Raw genomic sequence first — 22,793 nt, 5'->3', positions numbered from 1 at the left:
CCAAAAGCCATCTTAGCACCATCCGGGGAAACACATCTCTGGGAACCGCCCTTTCTGTTCAGTTTGAAGGGCTAGGAGCAGCTTGCTTAATTCAATGGCTTGCATTCCTCAGCTTTCAAACAACCTCAGGAAGACAGTTCTTGGTAGGCTTTCTTTCAATGTGGGTGTGCCAAAGTGAGGAAACCTGAGCTGCAATGTAAAAACACCGGGTCTCCAATTCATTTTGAGAACTCATGACAGACGTCTCTCTAACTGAAGAGGAAACCAGACATTAGGTCCAGCCAAAAATAATGCAGAGATTTACTTTGAGCGCTGCTCAGCATTTACATCATCCAAAGACACCTAGGCCTACTGAGGGCATTTAGAAGATTCTACAGTTAATTGCTCACAGTACACGTAGCACCCAAAGGTCTCATCGTGCAAGGGCAATCTTTGTTCCAAGTGTCTCTTGTAGCTAGTCAGAAAAGATAAGTAAATGTGCTGTGTGATCTACTTTGTAATTGGGAGGACTAGAAAAGTCAGTATTTTTCCCTTTTTAAAGACAGATAGTGACAACTTCAAGGCTGTCTGACGTTAACCATCTTTTATTCATTTCTGGGGATGCCTCTGTGAATAAAAGCACGTTTTCTCATAAGTAGTGGGGAGGTTTTCACCGCTTGGTCAGAGCTCATGCCACTGCCCACCCTAGATAAAGTGCAAAGTGAACGTGACCCCTAACATCAAGGTAAGCCCCAGTGTTTCCCATAAGCAAAGTTTGGTGTGCAGCAGTCTCCATGAACCCTGAGTCGATCGACTGCTTGAACTCCTCGATGCCTTTTTCTAGGCTTAAGACCGTCATGTATGAATTCATGTGTTTGGGAGACAGTTTTGTCCTGTCAGTTCCTTGGATATCTTCCAAGAGAAATAACACGAGACAGACTGTTGAGATCAGCTATTTCTATGCAGTGGGAAGAGGAATTAATTGCTTTTTGCTTGTATAGCTCGCTTTCTACAGCTTTAAAACAGCCCTGGGGACACAGTTTGACCCATTCTTAAGTTCAACGTTGCTCTCCCTTTTTGAGTGTCACTGAGCTGAAATGAATCAATCCCCGTGGCTAAAGTACCTCCTGGAAACTCCTACTTGTCATCTCTCTTCCATGACGGGAAGGTAGACCTTGGGTGAAGCCAGATAAACGTACCAAAATACCGGTAACACCGCGAGGCATTTGGATGATACAAAGACACCTAGGCCTGCCTAGATCATTACATGGGTAATGCTATTCACCGTATGCAGGACTCTCGGCGTCCAATGTGTCATCATGTAAGGGCCCAGTGTGTCACCAAAGGCTCCAGTAGTCAGGCAGAGAGTGACGGTAAATGTGCTGTGAGGTCAAGTTTGTAATTGGAGAATGTCGGGAATCCCACATATATATATATATATATATATATATAACAGTCATAAATGTATATGCACCCAACATAGGACCACTTCAATACATAAGGCAACTGCTAACATCTATAAAAGAGGAAATCGACAGTAACACATAAAGGTGGGGGAGTTTAACACCTCACTTACACCAATGGACAGATCATCCAAACAGAAAATTAATAAGGAAACTCGAGCTTTAAATGACACAATAGACCAGATAGATTTAATGGATATTTACAGGACATTCCATTCCAAAACAGCAGATTACACTTTCTTCTCAAGTGCACATGGAACATTCTCTAGGATAGATTACATCACGGGTCACAAATTAAACCTCAGTAAATTTAAGAAAATTGAAATCACATCAATTATCTTTTGGGACCACAATGCTATGAGATTAGAAATCTATTACAGGGGAAAAAACGTAAGAAACACAAAACATATGGAGGCTAAACACTACGTTACTAAATAACCAAGAGATCACTGAAGAAATCAAAGAGGAAATCAAAAAATACCTAGAGACACATGACAAAGAAAACAAGACGATCCTAAACCTATGGGATGCAGCAAAAGCCGTTCTAAGGGAAGTTTATAGCAATAAAAGCCTACCTCAAGAAACAAGAAAAATCACAAATAAACAATCTAACCTTACACCTCAAAGAACTAGAGAAAGAAAAACAAACAAATTGCAAAGTGAGTAGAAGGAAAGAAATCAAAAGGATCAGAGCAGAAATAAAATAAATAGAAACAAAGAAAGCAATAACAAAGATCAATAAAACTAAAAGCTGCTTCTTTGAGAAGATAAACAAAATTCATATACCATTAACCAGACTCATCAAGAAAAACAGAGAGAGGACTCAGATCAATAAAAATAAAAATGAAAACGGAGAAGTTACAACAGACAACGCAGAAATACAAAGCATCCTAAGAGACTACTACAAGCAAATCTATGCAAATAAAATGGACAAACTGGAAGAAATGGACAAATTCTTAGAAAGATATCACCTTCCAAAACTGAACCAGGAAGAAACGGAAAATATGAACAGACAAATCACAAGTAATGAAATTGAAACCGTGATTTAAAAACTTCCAACAAGCAAAAGTCCAGGTCCAGATGGCTTCACAGGTGACTTCTATCAAACATTTAGAGAAGAGCTAACACCCATCCTTCTCAAACTCTTCCAAAAAATTGCGGAGGAAGGAAGACTCCCAAACTCATTCTATGAGGCCACCATCACCCTGATACCAAAACCAGGCAAAGATACTACAAAAAAAGGAAATTACAGACCAATATCACTCTTGAATATACATGCAAAAATCCTCAACCAAATACTGGCAAACAGAATCCAACAACACATTAATAGAATTATACACCATGTGAAGTGGGATTTATCCCAGGGATGCAAGGATTCTTCAATATACGCAAATCAATCAATGTGATACACCAAATTAGCAAATTGAAGAAGAAACACCATATGATCATCACAATAGATGTAGAAAAAGCTTTTGACTTTTCAACACCCATTTATGATAAAAACTCTCCAGAGAGTGGGCATAGAGGAAACCTACCTCAACATCATAAAGGCCGTATATGAAAAACCCAAAGCAAACATCATTCTCAAAGGTGAAAAACTGAAAGAATTTCCTCTCAGATCAGGAACAAGACAAGGATGTGCACTCTCACCACGATTATTCAACATAGTTTTCGAAGTCCTAGCCACGGCCATCAGAGAAGAAAAAGAAATATACAGAATACAAATTGGGAAAGAAGAAGCAAAACTGTCACTGTTTGCAGACGACATGATACTATACATAGAGAATCCTAAAGATGCCACCAGAAAACTACTAGAGCTAATCAATAAATCTGGTAAAGTTGAAGGATACAAGTTTAATGCATAGAAATCTCTTGCATTCCTATATACTAATGATGAAAAATCTGAAAGAGAAATTAAGGAAACACTCCCATTTACCATTGCAACAACAACAAAAAATTACCTAGGAAGAAACCTACATAGGGAGGCAACTATGCAGAAAACTATAAGACACTGATGAAAGAAATTAAAGACGATACCAACAGATGGAGAGATATACCATATTTTTGGATTGGAAGAATCAATATTGTGAAAATGAGTATACTACCCACAGCAATCTAAAGATTCAATGCAATCCCTATCAAATTACCAATGACATTTTATACAGAAGTAGAACAAAAAAATCTTAAAATTTCTATGGAGACACAAAAGACCCCAAATAGCCAAAGCAGGCTTGTGGGAAAAAAATGGAGTTGGAGGAATCAGACTCCCTGACTTCAGACTATACTACAAAGCTACAGTAATCAAGGCAATATGGTACTGGCAGAAAACCAGAAATAGAGATCAACGGAACAGGATGGAAAGCCCAGAGATAAACAAACGCACCTGTAGTCAACTAATCTATGACAGAGTAGGCAAGGATATACAATAGAGAAAAGACAGTCTCTGCAATAAGTGGTGCTGGGAAAACTGGACAGCTACCTGTAAAAGAAGGAAATTAGAACACTCCATAACACCATACCCAAAAATAAACTCAAAATGGATTAGAGACCTAAATGTCAGACTGGGCAATATAAAAGTCTTAGAGGAAAACATAGGAGGAACACTCTTTGACATAAATCACAGCAAGATCTTTTTTGATCCACTGCCTAGAGTAATGGAAATATAACAAAAATAAACAAATGGGACCGAATGAAACATAAAAGCTTTTGCACAGCAAAGCAAACCATAAACAAGAGGAAAAGACAACCCTCAGAATGGGAGAAAATATTTCAAATGAATCAGAGGACAAAGGATTAATCTCCAAAACATATAAAAAGCTCATGCAGCTCAATAGTAAAAAAAAAAAGAAAACCACCCCAGCAAAAAATGGGCAGAAGAGCTAAATACACATTTTTTGAAAGAAGACATACAGATGGCCAAGAAGCACATGAAAAGCTGCCCAACACCACTAATTGTTAGAGAAAAGCAAATCGAAACTACAATGAGGTATCACCTCACACCACTTACAATGGGCATCATCAGAAAATCTACAAACAACAAATGCTGGAGAGGGTGTGGAGAAAAGGGAACCCTCTTGCACTGTTGGTGGGAATGTAAATTGATACCGCCACTATGGAGAACAATACGGAGGTTCCTTAAAGACCTAAAAATAGAATTACCATATGACCCAGCAATCCAACTACTGGGCATATACCCAGAGAACCATAATTCAAAAAGACACATGCACCCCAAAGTTCATTGCAGCACTATTTACAATAGCCAGGTCATGGAAGCAACCTAAATGCCCATGAAAAGATTAATGGATCTAGAGACTGTCATACAGAGTGAAGTAAGTCAGAAAGAGAAAAACAAATATCGTATATTAAGGCATATATGTGGAACCTAGAAAAATGGTACAGATGAACCACTTAGCAGGGCAGATATTGAGACAAAGATGTAGGGAACAAATGTACAGACACCAAGTGGGGAAAGCAGTGGTGGGGTGGGAGTGGGGGTGTGATGAATTGGGCAATTAGGGTTGACATGTATACACAGATGTGTATACAATTGATGACTAATAAGAACCTGCTGTATAAAAAAAATATATAAAATAAAATTCAAAAATTAAAAAAAAACCACCCAATCAAAAAATGGGCAGAAGAGCTAAGTAGACATTTCTCGAAAAAAGACATACAAATGGCCAATAAGCACATGAAAAGCTGCTCAACATCACTAATTATTAGAGAAAAGCAAATCAAAACTGCAATGTGGTATCACCTCACACCAGTTACAATGGGTATCATCAGAAAATCTACAAACAACAAATGATGGAGAGGGTGTGGAGAAAAGGGAACCCTCTTGCACTGTTGGTTGGAATGTAAATTGATACAGCCACTATGGAGAACAGTATGGAGCTTCCTTAAAAGACTAAAAATAGAATTACCATATGACCCAGCAATACCACTAGTGGGCATATAACCTGAGAATACCATAATTCAAAAAGACACATGCACCCCAGTATTCCTTGCAGCACTACTTACAATAGCCAGGTCATGGAAGCAACCTAAATGCCCATCAACAGACGAATAGTTAAAGAAGATGTGGTACATATGTACAATGGGATATTACTCAGCCTTAAAAAGAACGAAATTGTGTCATTTGTAGACAAGTGGATGGATCTAGAGACTGTCATACAGAGTGAAGTAAGCCAGAAAGAGAAAAACAGTTATGGTATATTAACACATGTATGTGGAACCTAGAAAAATGGTACAGAAGAACGGGTTTGCAGGGCAGAAATAGTGACACAGATGTACAGGAAAAAAGTATGGACAAAAAGAGGGGAAAGTGGCACGAGGGTGGAGGTGGTGTGATGAATTGAGAGACTGACATTGACATATATACACACATATGTATAAATTGGATAACTAATATAATCCTGCTGCATTAAAAAAATTTAAAATTCAAAACTTCAAAAAAAATAATTAAAATTAAAATTAATGTGACTATTTGAAACAAACAAACAAACAAAAAAACAACCTCAGGAAGACGGTTCTAGGCAGGCTCTCTTTCAATGTGGGTCTGCCTAAGTGAGGAAAGTGGAGCTGCACTGCAAAAAACCACCGGGACTCCAATTCATTTGGGGAATTCATGCCAGATGTCTCTCATCTTGAAGCAGCGATTAGACTGTAGGACCATCCCGAAATACACTAGAGATTTACCCTGAGCATTGCTACGCATTTGGAACATCCAATGTCACCTAGGTCTACCGGGGGCATTCAGACGATTATGCAATGCAGCAGACGCAGAACACGCCAAGTCCAAAAGTTGCTGCGTGGAAGGGTGAAGTGTGTCCCAAGGGTCATTTTAGCTACTCTGAAGAGATAGGGAAAAATGTCGTGGAATGATTTTGTAATTGGGAAGACTAGGAAGGGCAGTGGTTTCCTCGTTTGAAAACTAGATAGTGGCGGCCACAAGGCTGCATGATGTTGCCTATCTTTTTTGCACTTCTAGGAATGACTCCGTGACGAAAAATGAGTTTTCTCATAAGAAGCCGGAGATCTCCACTGCTTCCTAGGAGTTCATCCTAAGGCGCACCTTACCTATATTGCGAAGTCAATGTGACCCATAGCCTCAAGATAAACCCCAGTGTTTCCCATCAGCAAAGTTTGGTGTGCAGCTGCCTCCAGGATCCTTGAGTGCATCGAGTGTTTTAAGTCCTCTATGCCTTTTCGGAGATTTAAGACAGTGGCATATGAATTCACTTCCGAGGGAGAACGTGTGTCCTGTGGGTCCCTTGTGCATCTTCCAAGCAACATAACGCGAAACAGACTTTAGGATGAACTCTTTCTACGCAGAGGGAAGGGCAATTAATTACTTTCTTGCTTGCATAGCTACCTTTCTACAGCTTAAACCAGTCCCGGGGACAGGGTTCTAGCCAGTCTTGTGTTGAACGTGGCTCTCCATTTGTGAGGACCTCTAAACTCCACTGAAACAATCCCTGTGACTAAAGTACATCCTGGGAACTCATACCAGTCATCACTGTAGCATGGCGGGAAGGTCGACTCTAGGCCCAGCCTGAAAAACAGTACAGAGGTGGTAGTGAGGGGGCGGCCGCCAGGCCGAGGGCGGTTTCGGGCGGTCTCCGGCACCCGGCGCCCGACCGCTGCCTGCTTGTGGGTGCGCGCAGATGACGTGCCCCGAGTCGCTGCGGCCGCGCCGCTCCCACAGTTCCCTCCCGCCCAGGGCACCAGGCGTCTGGGCCCGACGCGGCCAGCGAGAGGCGGGGCTGCAGAGCAGGCGGGGGAATGAGGTGGAGGAGGAGGACGAAGAGGAGGAGAAGGCGGAAGTTGGAGCCCGGGGAGAGTGGCGGTTGGTGGGCCGGGTGTAGGGAGGAGCGGGATTTACGGAGCGCGGCGCCACAACCTGGAACCGGCGGGCCCGAGAGTGACCGAGTCAAGGCATGTGCCAGCGGAACCGCGGCGTCGGACCGCCTCCTGGAGGAGCTCGGCCCCGTCCAGGCCCGGCCTCATTCCCAGCCCGCGCTTCCTCCTGCCGCGGCCGCCGCGCTGCCGCCGGCGCCGTAGCGCTCTGCTGCCCACCCCGTCCCCGCGGCCGAGCCCTGGATTCCAGTGGAAGAAAGCCATCCCACGAGTGCAGGACCAGGACCCCGCGGGGGACACTGCAGCCTGCGCTCGGTAGGGCCCCCGCCGCCACCTTCTGAAATAGGATGTCCCGACGTGACGGTGTCAGCTGTGATGCATGTTTCAAGGGAAATTTTCAAGGTCACAGCTATAAGTGTTTAATATGCAATGGTTACGATTTTTGTGCATCTTGTTATGAAAGTGGTGCAACAAGAACAAGGCATACAACTGACCATCCAATGCACTGCATGTTAACAAGGGTAGATGTTGATTTGTACTATGGTTCCTAAGCTTTCTCTGTAGAGCAGCCACAGGCTTTTACTTGTCCCTATTGTGGAAAAATTGGCTATACGGAGACATCTCTTCAAGAACATGCAGAAACATCAACAGAAGTGATGTATACAGTATTTGCAGCATTACCTGGAGGCAGTCCTAATCATGTCACGGATGACCCTGCAGCTCGTCTTACTCTTGAACACAGAGCCCCTAGAGATTTAGATGAATCGAGTGGTGTTCGACATATACATAGAATGAATGCTTCACCTTGGCTGGGGATTGGGAGGTCCTGGTGTACGTAGATCAAACATTCATTCCACTAGCAGTTCTACTGGCAGGCTTTCTTCTTCTCGGACTTCATATTCTCCAAGCAATAGGGAAGCCATTGATCCTATAGGTGAGCTTTGATCCCAGTTATCAGGAGTGAGACGTTCCGCAGGGGGACAGCTTAATTCCTCTGGCCCTTCCGCTTCGCAGTTACAACAACTGCAGATACAGCTGCAGCTAGAATGGCAGCACGCCCGGGCAGCACGGCCACAACTGGACACTGCACGCAACGCAACCCGGCATACTAACACAAGGAGTGTCACCACTACAATCACACATTCCACAGAAACAAACAACACAACTAACACAGAAAGCAGTCAGCAAACTATCCAGAATTCCCAGTTTCTTCTAAAAAGGTTGAACGATCCTAAATTGTCTGAAACAGTGCACCAGTCCGTAGAAAGTGAGTGCACAGACCGCACCCTCTTTATTCAAGAGCACCTTCGATCAACTTTATTTCGTGAAGAGAGCTCGTCCTCAGACGAGAATGAACGGGGTGAATTGGCAGATTTTGGTGCTTTGGGCTGTGTAGATATTATGCCTTTAGATGTTGCTTTAGAAAACCTAAATTTAAAAGAGAGTACTATAGGAAATGAACCTCCACCACCTCCTCTTTGATGACACCCCAATTCACAGACCATGTCCTCTGTGCTGTATTTCCCAATGAATGTGGACAACAACTATCTTGGGTTTGATTGGTGATTGTAATTTCAGGTCTGTCACTCTTGTTTTATTGTGTACATTCAAAAGGAAGAGCGAAAATCTATATGATAATCCTTTCCACTTAACTAATTTTTACCTCTAGCTGGAAAATATAGGTAGCAGTGCAGGGTGATCTCTGCTTCCTGTACCTTGACATGCAAAAGCTTCTGCTAATACTCCACAATCAAACTGAAGAGGAAAATTGAAATATCTAATGAAGCTGCTGTGTGTGATTATGAATATTAATCGATAAAAACTGTTGGGATGGTTTACCTTAAAAAAAAAAAAAAAAAAGACTACCTATATACCGGTAACACTCCGAAGCATTTGGGTGATCCAAAGTCTCCTAGGCCTGAATAGATCATTACATGCATAATGCTATTCACCACACGCAGAAATCCCAGCCTCAAACGTGTCATCGTGGAAGGTCCCAGTGTGTCCCAAATGTCTCCAGTAGTCAGGAAGAGAGTGCCTGTAAATGACCTGTGGGATCAAATTGGTAACTGGAGAATGTCAGGAAAGCCCACGTTTCCCCCTTTGGAAAGCGACATGGTTTTGGCCTCCAAGGTGTCTCTAACACACACTGCCCATCTATTCGTCACTCTACAAATATTTATGCGAGGAACAGTGAGATTTGCGTAAAGAAACCACGTGCTTTCGATTTCTTTCTTGGAGCTCATCCCACAGCATTCTGTAGCTAATGTGCCAACCAAATGTGACCTCTAGTTTAGAGGTAAGGTGCACATTTTCCCATCACAAAAGATAGGGTGCAACAGTTTCCAGGAAACCTTAGTCAATGGACTGCTTTAGCTCCAGTATTCCTCACAGTGCTTAGGACTCTCGCGTGTGTACTTTTCCCGTGGAAGTACACTGTGGCCCAAAAGCCATCTTAGCACCATCCGGGGAAACACATCTCTGGGAACCGCCCTTTCTGTTCAGTTTGAAGGGCTAGGAGCAGCTTGCTTAATTCAATGGCTTGCATTCCTCAGCTTTCAAACAACCTCAGGAAGACAGTTCTTGGTAGGCTTTCTTTCAATGTGGGTGTGCCAAAGTGAGGAAACCTGAGCTGCAATGTAAAAACACCGGGTCTCCAATTCATTTTGAGAACTCATGACAGACGTCTCTCTAACTGAAGAGGAAACCAGACATTAGGTCCAGCCAAAAATAATGCAGAGATTTACTTTGAGCGCTGCTCAGCATTTACATCATCCAAAGACACCTAGGCCTACTGAGGGCATTTAGAAGATTCTACAGTTAATTGCTCACAGTACACGTAGCACCCAAAGGTCTCATCGTGCAAGGGCAATCTTTGTTCCAAGTGTCTCTTGTAGCTAGTCAGAAAAGATAAGTAAATGTGCTGTGTGATCTACTTTGTAATTGGGAGGACTAGAAAAGTCAGTATTTTTCCCTTTTTAAAGACAGATAGTGACAACTTCAAGGCTGTCTGACGTTAACCATCTTTTATTCATTTCTGGGGATGCCTCTGTGAATAAAAGCACGTTTTCTCATAAGTAGTGGGGAGGTTTTCACCGCTTGGTCAGAGCTCATGCCACTGCCCACCCTAGATAAAGTGCAAAGTGAACGTGACCCCTAACATCAAGGTAAGCCCCAGTGTTTCCCATAAGCAAAGTTTGGTGTGCAGCAGTCTCCATGAACCCTGAGTCGATCGACTGCTTGAACTCCTCGATGCCTTTTTCTAGGCTTAAGACCGTCATGTATGAATTCATGTGTTTGGGAGACAGTTTTGTCCTGTCAGTTCCTTGGATATCTTCCAAGAGAAATAACACGAGACAGACTGTTGAGATCAGCTATTTCTATGCAGTGGGAAGAGGAATTAATTGCTTTTTGCTTGTATAGCTCGCTTTCTACAGCTTTAAAACAGCCCTGGGGACACAGTTTGACCCATTCTTAAGTTCAACGTTGCTCTCCCTTTTTGAGTGTCACTGAGCTGAAATGAATCAATCCCCGTGGCTAAAGTACCTCCTGGAAACTCCTACTTGTCATCTCTCTTCCATGACGGGAAGGTAGACCTTGGGTGAAGCCAGATAAACGTACCAAAATACCGGTAACACCGCGAGGCATTTGGATGATACAAAGACACCTAGGCCTGCCTAGATCATTACATGGGTAATGCTATTCACCGTATGCAGGACTCTCGGCGTCCAATGTGTCATCATGTAAGGGCCCAGTGTGTCACCAAAGGCTCCAGTAGTCAGGCAGAGAGTGACGGTAAATGTGCTGTGAGGTCAAGTTTGTAATTGGAGAATGTCGGGAATCCCACATATATATATATATATATATATATAACAGTCATAAATGTATATGCACCCAACATAGGACCACTTCAATACATAAGGCAACTGCTAACATCTATAAAAGAGGAAATCGACAGTAACACATAAAGGTGGGGGAGTTTAACACCTCACTTACACCAATGGACAGATCATCCAAACAGAAAATTAATAAGGAAACTCGAGCTTTAAATGACACAATAGACCAGATAGATTTAATGGATATTTACAGGACATTCCATTCCAAAACAGCAGATTACACTTTCTTCTCAAGTGCACATGGAACATTCTCTAGGATAGATTACATCACGGGTCACAAATTAAACCTCAGTAAATTTAAGAAAATTGAAATCACATCAATTATCTTTTGGGACCACAATGCTATGAGATTAGAAATCTATTACAGGGGAAAAAACATAAGAAACACAAAAAATATGGAGGCTAAACACTACATTACTAAATAACCAAGAGATCACTGAAGAAATCAAAGAGGAAATCAAAAAATACCTAGAGACACATGACAAAGAAAACAAGACGATCCTAAACCTATGGGATGCAGCAAAAGCCGTTCTAAGGGAAGTTTATAGCAATAAAAGCCTACCTCAAGAAACAAGAAAAATCACAAATAAACAATCTAACCTTACACCTCAAAGAACTAGAGAAAGAAAAACAAACAAATTGCAAAGTGAGTAGAAGGAAAGAAATCAAAAGGATCAGAGCAGAAATAAAATAAATAGAAACAAAGAAAGCAATAACAAAGATCAATAAAACTAAAAGCTGCTTCTTTGAGAAGATAAACAAAATTCATATACCATTAACCAGACTCATCAAGAAAAACAGAGAGAGGACTCAGATCAATAAAAATAAAAATGAAAACGGAGAAGTTACAACAGACAATGCAGAAATACAAAGCATCCTAAGAGACTACTACAAGCAAATCTATGCAAATAAAATGGACAAACTGGAAGAAATGGACAAATTCTTAGAAAGATATCACCTTCCAAGACTGAACCAGGAAGAAACGGAAAATATGAACAGACAAATCACAAGTAATGAAATTGAAACCGTGATTTAAAAACTTCCAACAAGCAAAAGTCCAGGTCCAGATGGCTTCACAGGTGACTTCTATCAAACATTTAGAGAAGAGCTAACACCCATCCTTCTCAAACTCTTCCAAAAAATTGCGGAGGAAGGAAGACTCCCAAACACATTCTATGAGGCCACCATCACCCTGATACCAAAACCAGGCAAAGATACTACAAAAAAAGGAAATTACAGACCAATATCACTCTTGAATATACATGCAAAAATCCTCAACCAAATACTGGCAAACAGAATCCAACAACACATTAATAGAATTATACACCATGTCAAGTGGGATTTATCCCAGGGATGCAAGGATTCTTCAATATACGCAAATCAATCAATGTGATACACCAAATTAGCAAATTGAAGAAGAAACACCATATGATCATCACAATAGATGTAGAAAAAGCTTTTGACTTTTCAACACCCATTTATGATAAAAACTCTCCAGAGAGTGGGCATAGAGGAAACCTACCTCAACATCATAAAGGCCGTATATGAAAAACCCAAAGCAAACATCATTCTCAAAGGTGAAAAACTGAAAGAATTTCCTCTCAGATCAGGAACAAGACAAGGATGTGCACTCTCACCACGATTATTCAACATAGTTTTCGAAGTCCTAGCCACGGCCATCAGAGAAGAAAAAGAAATATACAGAATACAAATTGGGAAAGAAGAAGCAAAACTGTCACTGTTTGCAGACGACATGATACTATACATAGAGAATCCTAAAGATGCCACCAGAAAACTACTAGAGCTAATCAATAAATCTGGTAAAGTTGAAGGATACAAGTTTAATGCATAGAAATCTCTTGCATTCCTATATACTAATGATGAAAAATCTGAAAGAGAAATTAAGGAAACACTCCCATTTACCATTGCAACAACAACAAAAAATTACCTAGGAAGAAACCTACATAGGGAGGCAACTATGCAGAAAACTATAAGACACTGATGAAAGAAATTAAAGACGATACCAACAGATGGAGAGATATACCATATTTTTGGATTGGAAGAATCAATATTGTGAAAATGAGTATACTACCCACAGCAATCTAAAGATTCAATGCAATCCTTATCAAATTACCAATGACATTTTATACAGAAGTAGAACAAAAAAATCTTAAAATTTCTATGGAGACACAAAAGACCCCAAATAGCCAAAGCAGGCTTGTGGGAAAAAAATGGAGTTGGAGGAATCAGACTCCCTGACTTCAGACTATACTACAAAGCTACAGTAATCAAGGCAATATGGTACTGGCAGAAAACCAGAAATAGAGATCAACGGAACAGGATGGAAAGCCCAGAGATAAACAAACGCACCTGTAGTCAACTAATCTATGACAGAGTAGGCAAGGATATACAATAGAGAAAAGACAGTCTCTGCAATAAGTGGTGCTGGGAAAACTGGACAGCTACCTGTAAAAGAAGGAAATTAGAACACTCCATAACACCATACCCAAAAATAAACTCAAAATGGATTAGAGACCTAAATGTCAGACTGGGCAATATAAAAGTCTTAGAGGAAAACATAGGAGGAACACTCTTTGACATAAATCACAGCAAGATCTTTTTTGATCCACTGCCTAGAGTAATGGAAATAAAACAAAAATAAACAAATGGGACCGAATGAAACATAAAAGCTTTTGCACAGCAAAGGAAACCATAAACAAGAGGAAAAGACAACCCTCAGAATGGGAGAAAATATTTCAAATGAATCAGAGGACAAAGGATTAATCTCCAAAACATATAAAAAGCTCATGCAGCTCAATAGTAAAAAAAAAAAGAAAACCACCCCAGCAAAAAATGGGCAGAAGAGCTAAATACACATTTTTTGAAAGAAGACATACAGATGGCCAAGAAGCACATGAAAAGCTGCCCAACACCACTAATTGTTAGAGAAAAGCAAATCGAAACTACAATGAGGTATCACCTCACACCACTTACAATGGGCATCATCAGAAAATCTACAAACAACAAATGCTGGAGAGGGTGTGGAGAAAAGGGAACCCTCTTGCACTGTTGGTGGGAATGTAAATTGATACCGCCACTATGGAGAACAATACGGAGGTTCCTTAAACACCTAAAAATAGAATTACCATATGACCCAGCAATCCAACTACTGGGCATATACCCAGAGAACCATAATTCAAAAAGACACATGCACCCCAAAGTTCATTGCAGCACTATTTACAATAGCCAGGTCATGGAAGCAACCTAAATGCCCATGAAAAGATTAATGGATCTAGAGACTGTCATACAGAGTGAAGTAAGTCAGAAAGAGAAAAACAAATATCGTATATTAAGGCATATATGTGGAACCTAGAAAAATGATACAGATGAACCACTTAGCAGGGCAGATATTGAGACAAAGATGTAGGGAACAAATGTACAGACACCAAGTGGGGAAAGCAGTGGTGGGGTGGGAGTGGGGGTGTGATGAATTGGGCAATTAGGGTTGACATGTATACACAGATGTGTATACAATTGATGACTAATAAGAACCTGCTGTATAAAAAAAATATATAAAATAAAATTCAAAAATTAAAAAAAAACCACCCAATCAAAACATGGGCAGAAGAGCTAAGTAGACATTTCTCAAAAAAAGACATACAAATGGCCAATAAGCACATGAAAAGCTGCTCAACATCACTAATTATTAGAGAAAAGCAAATCAAAACTGCAATGTGGTATCACCTCACACCAGTTACAATGGGTATCATCAGAAAATCTACAAACAACAAATGATGGAGAGGGTGTGGAGAAAAGGGAACCCTCTTGCACTGTTGGTTGGAATGTAAATTGATACAGCCACTATGGAGAACAGTATGGAGCTTCCTTAAAAGACTAAAAATAGAATTACCATATGACCCAGCAATACCACTAGTGGGCATATAACCTGAGAATACCATAATTCAAAAAGACACATGCACCCCAGTATTCCTTGCAGCACTACTTACAATAGCCAGGTCATGGAAGCAACCTAAATGCCCATCAACAGACGAATAGTTAAAGAAGATGTGGTACATATGTACAATGGGATATTACTCAGCCTTAAAAAGAACGAAATTGTGTCATTTGTAGACAAGTGGATGGATCTAGAGACTGTCATACAGAGTGAAGTAAGCCAGAAAGAGAAAAACAGTTATGGTATATTAACACATGTATGTGGAACCTAGAAAAATGGTACAGAAGAACGGGTTTGCAGGGCAGAAATAGTGACACAGATGTACAGGAAAAAAGTATGGACAAAAAGAGGGGAAAGTGGCACGAGGGTGGAGGTGGTGTGATGAATTGAGAGACTGACATTGACATATATACACACATATGTATAAATTGGATAACTAATATAATCCTGCTGCATTAAAAAAATTTAAAATTCAAAACTTCAAAAAAAATAATTAAAATTAAAATTAATGTGACTATTTGAAACAAACAAACAAACAAAAAAACAACCTCAGGAAGACGGTTCTAGGCAGGCTCTCTTTCAATGTGGGTCTGCCTAAGTGAGGAAAGTGGAGCTGCACTGCAAAAAACCACCGGGACTCCAATTCATTTGGGGAATTCATGCCAGATGTCTCTCATCTTGAAGCAGCGATTAGACTGTAGGACCATCCCGAAATACACTAGAGATTTACCCTGAGCATTGCTACGCATTTGGAACATCCAATGTCACCTAGGTCTACCGGGGGCATTCAGACGATTATGCAATGCAGCAGACGCAGAACACGCCAAGTCCAAAAGTTGCTGCGTGGAAGGGTGAAGTGTGTCCCAAGGGTCATTTTAGCTACTCTGAAGAGATAGGGAAAAATGTCGTGGAATGATTTTGTAATTGGGAAGACTAGGAAGGGCAGTGGTTTCCTCGTTTGAAAACTAGATAGTGGCGGCCACAAGGCTGCATGATGTTGCCTATCTTTTTTGCACTTCTAGGAATGACTCCGTGACGAAAAATGAGTTTTCTCATAAGAAGCCGGAGATCTCCACTGCTTCCTAGGAGTTCATCCTAAGGCGCACCTTACCTATATTGCGAAGTCAATGTGACCCATAGCCTCAAGATAAACCCCAGTGTTTCCCATCAGCAAAGTTTGGTGTGCAGCTGCCTCCAGGATCCTTGAGTGCATCGAGTGTTTTAAGTCCTCTATGCCTTTTCGGAGATTTAAGACAGTGGCATATGAATTCACTTCCGAGGGAGAACGTGTGTCCTGTGGGTCCCTTGTGCATCTTCCAAGCAACATAACGCGAAACAGACTTTAGGATGAACTCTTTCTACGCAGAGGGAAGGGCAATTAATTACTTTCTTGCTTGCATAGCTACCTTTCTACAGCTTAAACCAGTCCCGGGGACAGGGTTCTAGCCAGTCTTGTGTTGAACGTGGCTCTCCATTTGTGAGGACCTCTAAACTCCACTGAAACAATCCCTGTGACTAAAGTACATCCTGGGAACTCATACCAGTCATCACTGTAGCATGGCGGGAAGGTCGACTCTAGGCCCAGCCTGAAAAACAGTACAGAGGTGGTAGTGAGGGGGCGGCCGCCAGGCCGAGGGCGGTTTCGGGCGGTCTCCGGCACCCGGCGCCCGACCGCTGCCTGCTTGTGGGTGCGCGCAGATGACGTGCCCCGAGTCGCTGCGGCCGCGCCGCTCCCACAGTTCCCTCCCGCCCAGGGCACCAGGCGTCTGGGCCCGACGCGGCCAGCGAGAGGCGGGGCTGCAGAGCAGGCGGGGGAATGAGGTGGAGGAGGAGGACGAAGAGGAGGAGAAGGCGGAAGTTGGAGCCCGGGGAGAGTGGCGGTTGGTGGGCCGGGTGTAGGGAGGAGCGGGATTTACGGAGCGCGGCGCCACAACCTGGAACCGGCGGGCCCGAGAGTGACCGAGTCAAGGCATGTGCCAGCGGAACCGCGGCGTCGGACCGCCTCCTGGAGGAGCTCGGCCCCGTCCAGGCCCGGCCTCATTCCCAGCCCGCGCTTCCTCCTGCCGCGGCCGCCGCGCTGCCGCCGGCGCCGTAGCGCTCTGCTGCCCACCCCGTCCCCGCGGCCGAGCCCTGGATTCCAGTGGAAGAAAGCCATCCCACGAGTGCAGGACCAGGACCCCGCGGGGGACACTGCAGCCTGCGCTCGGTAGGGCCCCCGCCGCCACCTTCTGAAATAGGATGTCCCGACGTGACGGTGTCAGCTGTGATGCATGTTTCAAGGGAAATTTTCAAGGTCACAGCTATAAGTGTTTAATATGCAATGGTTACGATTTTTGTGCATCTTGTTATGAAAGTGGTGCAACAAGAACAAGGCATACAACTGACCATCCAATGCACTGCATGTTAACAAGGGTAGATGTTGATTTGTACTATGGTTCCTAAGCTTTCTCTGTAGAGCAGCCACAGGCTTTTACTTGTCCCTATTGTGGAAAAATTGGCTATACGGAGACATCTCTTCAAGAACATGCAGAAACATCAACAGAAGTGATGTATACAGTATTTGCAGCATTACCTGGAGGCAGTCCTAATCATGTCACGGATGACCCTGCAGCTCGTCTTACTCTTGAACACAGAGCCCCTAGAGATTTAGATGAATCGAGTGGTGTTCGACATATACATAGAATGAATGCTTCACCTTGGCTGGGGATTGGGAGGTCCTGGTGTACGTAGATCAAACATTCATTCCACTAGCAGTTCTACTGGCAGGCTTTCTTCTTCTCGGACTTCATATTCTCCAAGCAATAGGGAAGCCATTGATCCTATAGGTGAGCTTTGATCCCAGTTATCAGGAGTGAGACGTTCCGCAGGGGGACAGCTTAATTCCTCTGGCCCTTCCGCTTCGCAGTTACAACAACTGCAGATACAGCTGCAGCTAGAATGGCAGCACGCCCGGGCAGCACGGCCACAACTGGACACTGCACGCAACGCAACCCGGCATACTAACACAAGGAGTGTCACCACTACAATCACACATTCCACAGAAACAAACAACACAACTAACACAGAAAGCAGTCAGCAAACTATCCAGAATTCCCAGTTTCTTCTAAAAAGGTTGAACGATCCTAAATTGTCTGAAACAGTGCACCAGTCCGTAGAAAGTGAGTGCACAGACCGCACCCTCTTTATTCAAGAGCGCCTTCGATCAACTTTATTTCGTGAAGAGAGCTCGTCCTCAGACGAGAATGAACGGGGTGAATTGGCAGATTTTGGTGCTTTGGGCTGTGTAGATATTATGCCTTTAGATGTTGCTTTAGAAAACCTAAATTTAAAAGAGAGTACTATAGGAAATGAACCTCCACCACCTCCTCTTTGATGACACCCCAATTCACAGACCATGTCCTCTGTGCTGTATTTCCCAATGAATGTGGACAACAACTATCTTGGGTTTGATTGGTGATTGTAATTTCAGGTCTGTCACTCTTGTTTTATTGTGTACATTCAAAAGGAAGAGCGAAAATCTATATGATAATCCTTTCCACTTAACTAATTTTTACCTCTAGCTGGAAAATATAGGTAGCAGTGCAGGGTGATCTCTGCTTCCTGTACCTTGACATGCAAAAGCTTCTGCTAATACTCCACAATCAAACTGAAGAGGAAAATTGAAATATCTAATGAAGCTGCTGTGTGTGATTATGAATATTAATCGATAAAAACTGTTGGGATTGTTTACCTTAAAAAAAAAAAAAAAAAAGTCTACCTATATACCGGTAACACTCCGAGGCATTTGGGTGATCCAAAGTCTCCTAGGCCTGAATAGGTCATTACATGCATAATGCTATTCACCACACGCAGAAATCCCAGCCTCAAACGTGTCATCGTGGAAGGTCCCAGTGTGTCCCAAATGTCTCCAGTAGTCAGGAAGAGAGTGCCTGTAAATGACCTGTGGGATCAAATTGGTAACTGGAGAATGTCAGGAAAGCCCACGTTTCCCCCTTTGGAAAGCGACATGGTTTTGGCCTCCAAGGTGTCTCTAACACACACTGCCCATCTATTCGTCACTCTACAAATATTTATGCGAGGAACAGTGAGATTTGCGTAAAGAAACCACGTGCTTTCGATTTCTTTCTTGGAGCTCATCCCACAGCATTCTGTAGCTAATGTGCCAACCAAATGTGACCTCTAGTTTAGAGGTAAGGTGCACATTTTCCCATCACAAAAGATAGGGTGCAACAGTTTCCAGGAAACCTTAGTCAATGGACTGCTTTAGCTCCAGTATTCCTCACAGTGCTTAGGACTCTCGCGTGTGTACTTTTCCCGTGGAAGTACACTGTGGCCCAAAAGCCATCTTAGCACCATCCGGGGAAACACATCTCTGGGAACCGCCCTTTCTGTTCAGTTTGAAGGGCTAGGAGCAGCTTGCTTAATTCAATGGCTTGCATTCCTCAGCTTTCAAACAACCTCAGGAAGACAGTTCTTGGTAGGCTTTCTTTCAATGTGGGTGTGCCAAAGTGAGGAAACCTGAGCTGCAATGTAAAAACACCGGGTCTCCAATTCATTTTGAGAACTCATGACAGACGTCTCTCTAACTGAAGAGGAAACCAGACATTAGGTCCAGCCAAAAATAATGCAGAGATTTACTTTGAGCGCTGCTCAGCATTTACATCATCCAAAGACACCTAGGCCTACTGAGGGCATTTAGAAGATTCTACAGTTAATTGCTCACAGTACACGTAGCACCCAAAGGTCTCATCGTGCAAGGGCAATCTTTGTTCCAAGTGTCTCTTGTAGCTAGTCAGAAAAGATAAGTAAATGTGCTGTGTGATCTACTTTGTAATTGGGAGGACTAGAAAAGTCAGTATTTTTCCCTTTTTAAAGACAGATAGTGACAACTTCAAGGCTGTCTGACGTTAACCATCTTTTATTCATTTCTGGGGATGCCTCTGTGAATAAAAGCACGTTTTCTCATAAGTAGTGGGGAGGTTTTCACCGCTTGGTCAGAGCTCATGCCACTGCCCACCCTAGATAAAGTGCAAAGTGAACGTGACCCCTAACATCAAGGTAAGCCCCAGTGTTTCCCATAAGCAAAGTTTGGTGTGCAGCAGTCTCCATGAACCCTGAGTCGATCGACTGCTTGAACTCCTCGATGCCTTTTTCTAGGCTTAAGACCGTCATGTATGAATTCATGTGTTTGGGAGACAGTTTTGTCCTGTCAGTTCCTTGGATATCTTCCAAGAGAAATAACACGAGACAGACTGTTGAGATCAGCTATTTCTATGCAGTGGGAAGAGGAATTAATTGCTTTTTGCTTGTATAGCTCGCTTTCTACAGCTTTAAAACAGCCCTGGGGACACAGTTTGACCCATTCTTAAGTTCAACGTTGCTCTCCCTTTTTGAGTGTCACTGAGCTGAAATGAATCAATCCCCGTGGCTAAAGTACCTCCTGGAAACTCCTACTTGTCATCTCTCTTCCATGACGGGAAGGTAGACCTTGGGTGAAGCCAGATAAACGTACCAAAATACCGGTAACACCGCGAGGCATTTGGATGATACAAAGACACCTAGGCCTGCCTAGATCATTACATGGGTAATGCTATTCACCGTATGCAGGACTCTCGGCGTCCAATGTGTCATCATGTAAGGGCCCAGTGTGTCACCAAAGGCTCCAGTAGTCAGGCAGAGAGTGACGGTAAATGTGCTGTGAGGTCAAGTTTGTAATTGGAGAATGTCGGGAATCCCATATATATATATATATATATATATATATATAAAACAGTCATAAATGTATATGCACCCAACATAGGACCACTTCAATACATAAGGCAACTGCTAACATCTATAAAAGAGGAAATCGACAGTAACACATAATAGTGGGGGAGTTTAACACCTCACTTACACCAATGGACAGATCATCCAAACAGAAAATTAATAAGGAAACTCGAGCTTTAAATGACACAATAGACCAGATAGATTTAATGGATATTTACAGGACATTCCATTCCAAAACAGCAGATTACACTTTCTTCTCAAGTGCACATGGAACATTCTCTAGGATAGATTACATCACGGGTCACAAATTAAACCTCAGTAAATTTAAGAAAATTGAAATCACATCAATTATCTTTTGGGACCACAATGCTATGAGATTAGAAATCTATTACAGGGGAAAAAACGTAAGAAACACAAAACATATGGAGGCTAAACACTACGTTACTAAATAACCAAGAGATCACTGAAGAAATCAAAGAGGAAATCAAAAAATACCTAGAGACACATGACAAAGAAAACAAGACGATCCTAAACCTATGGGATGCAGCAAAAGCCGTTCTAAGGGAAGTTTATAGCAATAAAAGCCTACCTCAAGAAACAAGAAAAATCACAAATAAACAATCTAACCTTACACCTCAAAGAACTAGAGAAAGAAAAACAAACAAATTGCAAAGTGAGTAGAAGGAAAGAAATCAAAAGGATCAGAGCAGAAATAAAATAAATAGAAACAAAGAAAGCAATAACAAAGATCAATAAAACTAAAAGCTGCTTCTTTGAGAAGATAAACAAAATTCATATACCATTAACCAGACTCATCAAGAAAAACAGAGAGAGGACTCAGATCAATAAAAATAAAAATGAAAACGGAGAAGTTACAACAGACAACGCAGAAATACAAAGCATCCTAAGAGACTACTACAAGCAAATCTATGCAAATAAAATGGACAAACTGGAAGAAATGGACAAATTCTTAGAAAGATATCACCTTCCAAGGCTGAACCAGGAAGAAACGGAAAATATGAACAGACAAATCACAAGTAATGAAATTGAAACCGTGATTTAAAAACTTCCAACAAGCAAAAGTCCAGGTCCAGATGGCTTCACAGGTGACTTCTATCAAACATTTAGAGAAGAGCTAACACCCATCCTTCTCAAACTCTTCCAAAAAATTGCGGAGGAAGGAAGACTCCCAAACTCATTCTATGAGGCCACCATCACCCTGATACCAAAACCAGGCAAAGATACTACAAAAAAAGGAAATTACAGACCAATATCACTCTTGAATATACATGCAAAAATCCTCAACCAAATACTGGCAAACAGAATCCAACAACACATTAATAGAATTATACACCATGTCAAGTGGGATTTATCCCAGGGATGCAAGGATTCTTCAATATACGCAAATCAATCAATGTGATACACCAAATTAGCAAATTGAAGAAGAAACACCATATGATCATCACAATAGATGTAGAAAAAGCTTTTGACTTTTCAACACCCATTTATGATAAAAACTCTCCAGAGAGTGGGCATAGAGGAAACCTACCTCAACATCATAAAGGCCGTATATGAAAAACCCAAAGCAAACATCATTCTCAAAGGTGAAAAACTGAAAGAATTTCCTCTCAGATCAGGAACAAGACAAGGATGTGCACTCTCACCACGATTATTCAACATAGTTTTCGAAGTCCTAGCCACGGCCATCAGAGAAGAAAAAGAAATATACGGAATACAAATTGGGAAAGAAGAAGCAAAACTGTCACTGTTTGCAGACGACATGATACTATACATAGAGAATCCTAAAGATGCCACCAGAAAACTACTAGAGCTAATCAATAAATCTGGTAAAGTTGAAGGATACAAGTTTAATGC

General features: G+C 42.0%; 2 pseudogenes; both read left to right on the top strand.

Annotated features, from left to right (window-relative positions):
- Positions 1 to 7,648: 7,648 nt before the first annotated feature.
- On the top strand, positions 7,649 to 8,783 carry LOC133101212 (E3 ubiquitin-protein ligase KCMF1-like; annotated as a pseudogene).
- Positions 8,784 to 17,390: 8,607 nt separating this feature from the next.
- LOC133101219 (E3 ubiquitin-protein ligase KCMF1-like) lies at positions 17,391 to 18,525 on the top strand (annotated as a pseudogene).
- The last annotated feature ends 4,268 nt before the right edge of the window (positions 18,526 to 22,793 follow it).

Source organism: Eubalaena glacialis, chromosome 11 (genome assembly GCF_028564815.1).
Source record: "Eubalaena glacialis isolate mEubGla1 chromosome 11, mEubGla1.1.hap2.+ XY, whole genome shotgun sequence".
NCBI classification, from domain to species: domain Eukaryota; kingdom Metazoa; phylum Chordata; class Mammalia; order Artiodactyla; family Balaenidae; genus Eubalaena; species Eubalaena glacialis.
Note: the sequence above shows the minus strand (reverse complement) of the source record. Positions and strands in the feature narration are given on the sequence as shown.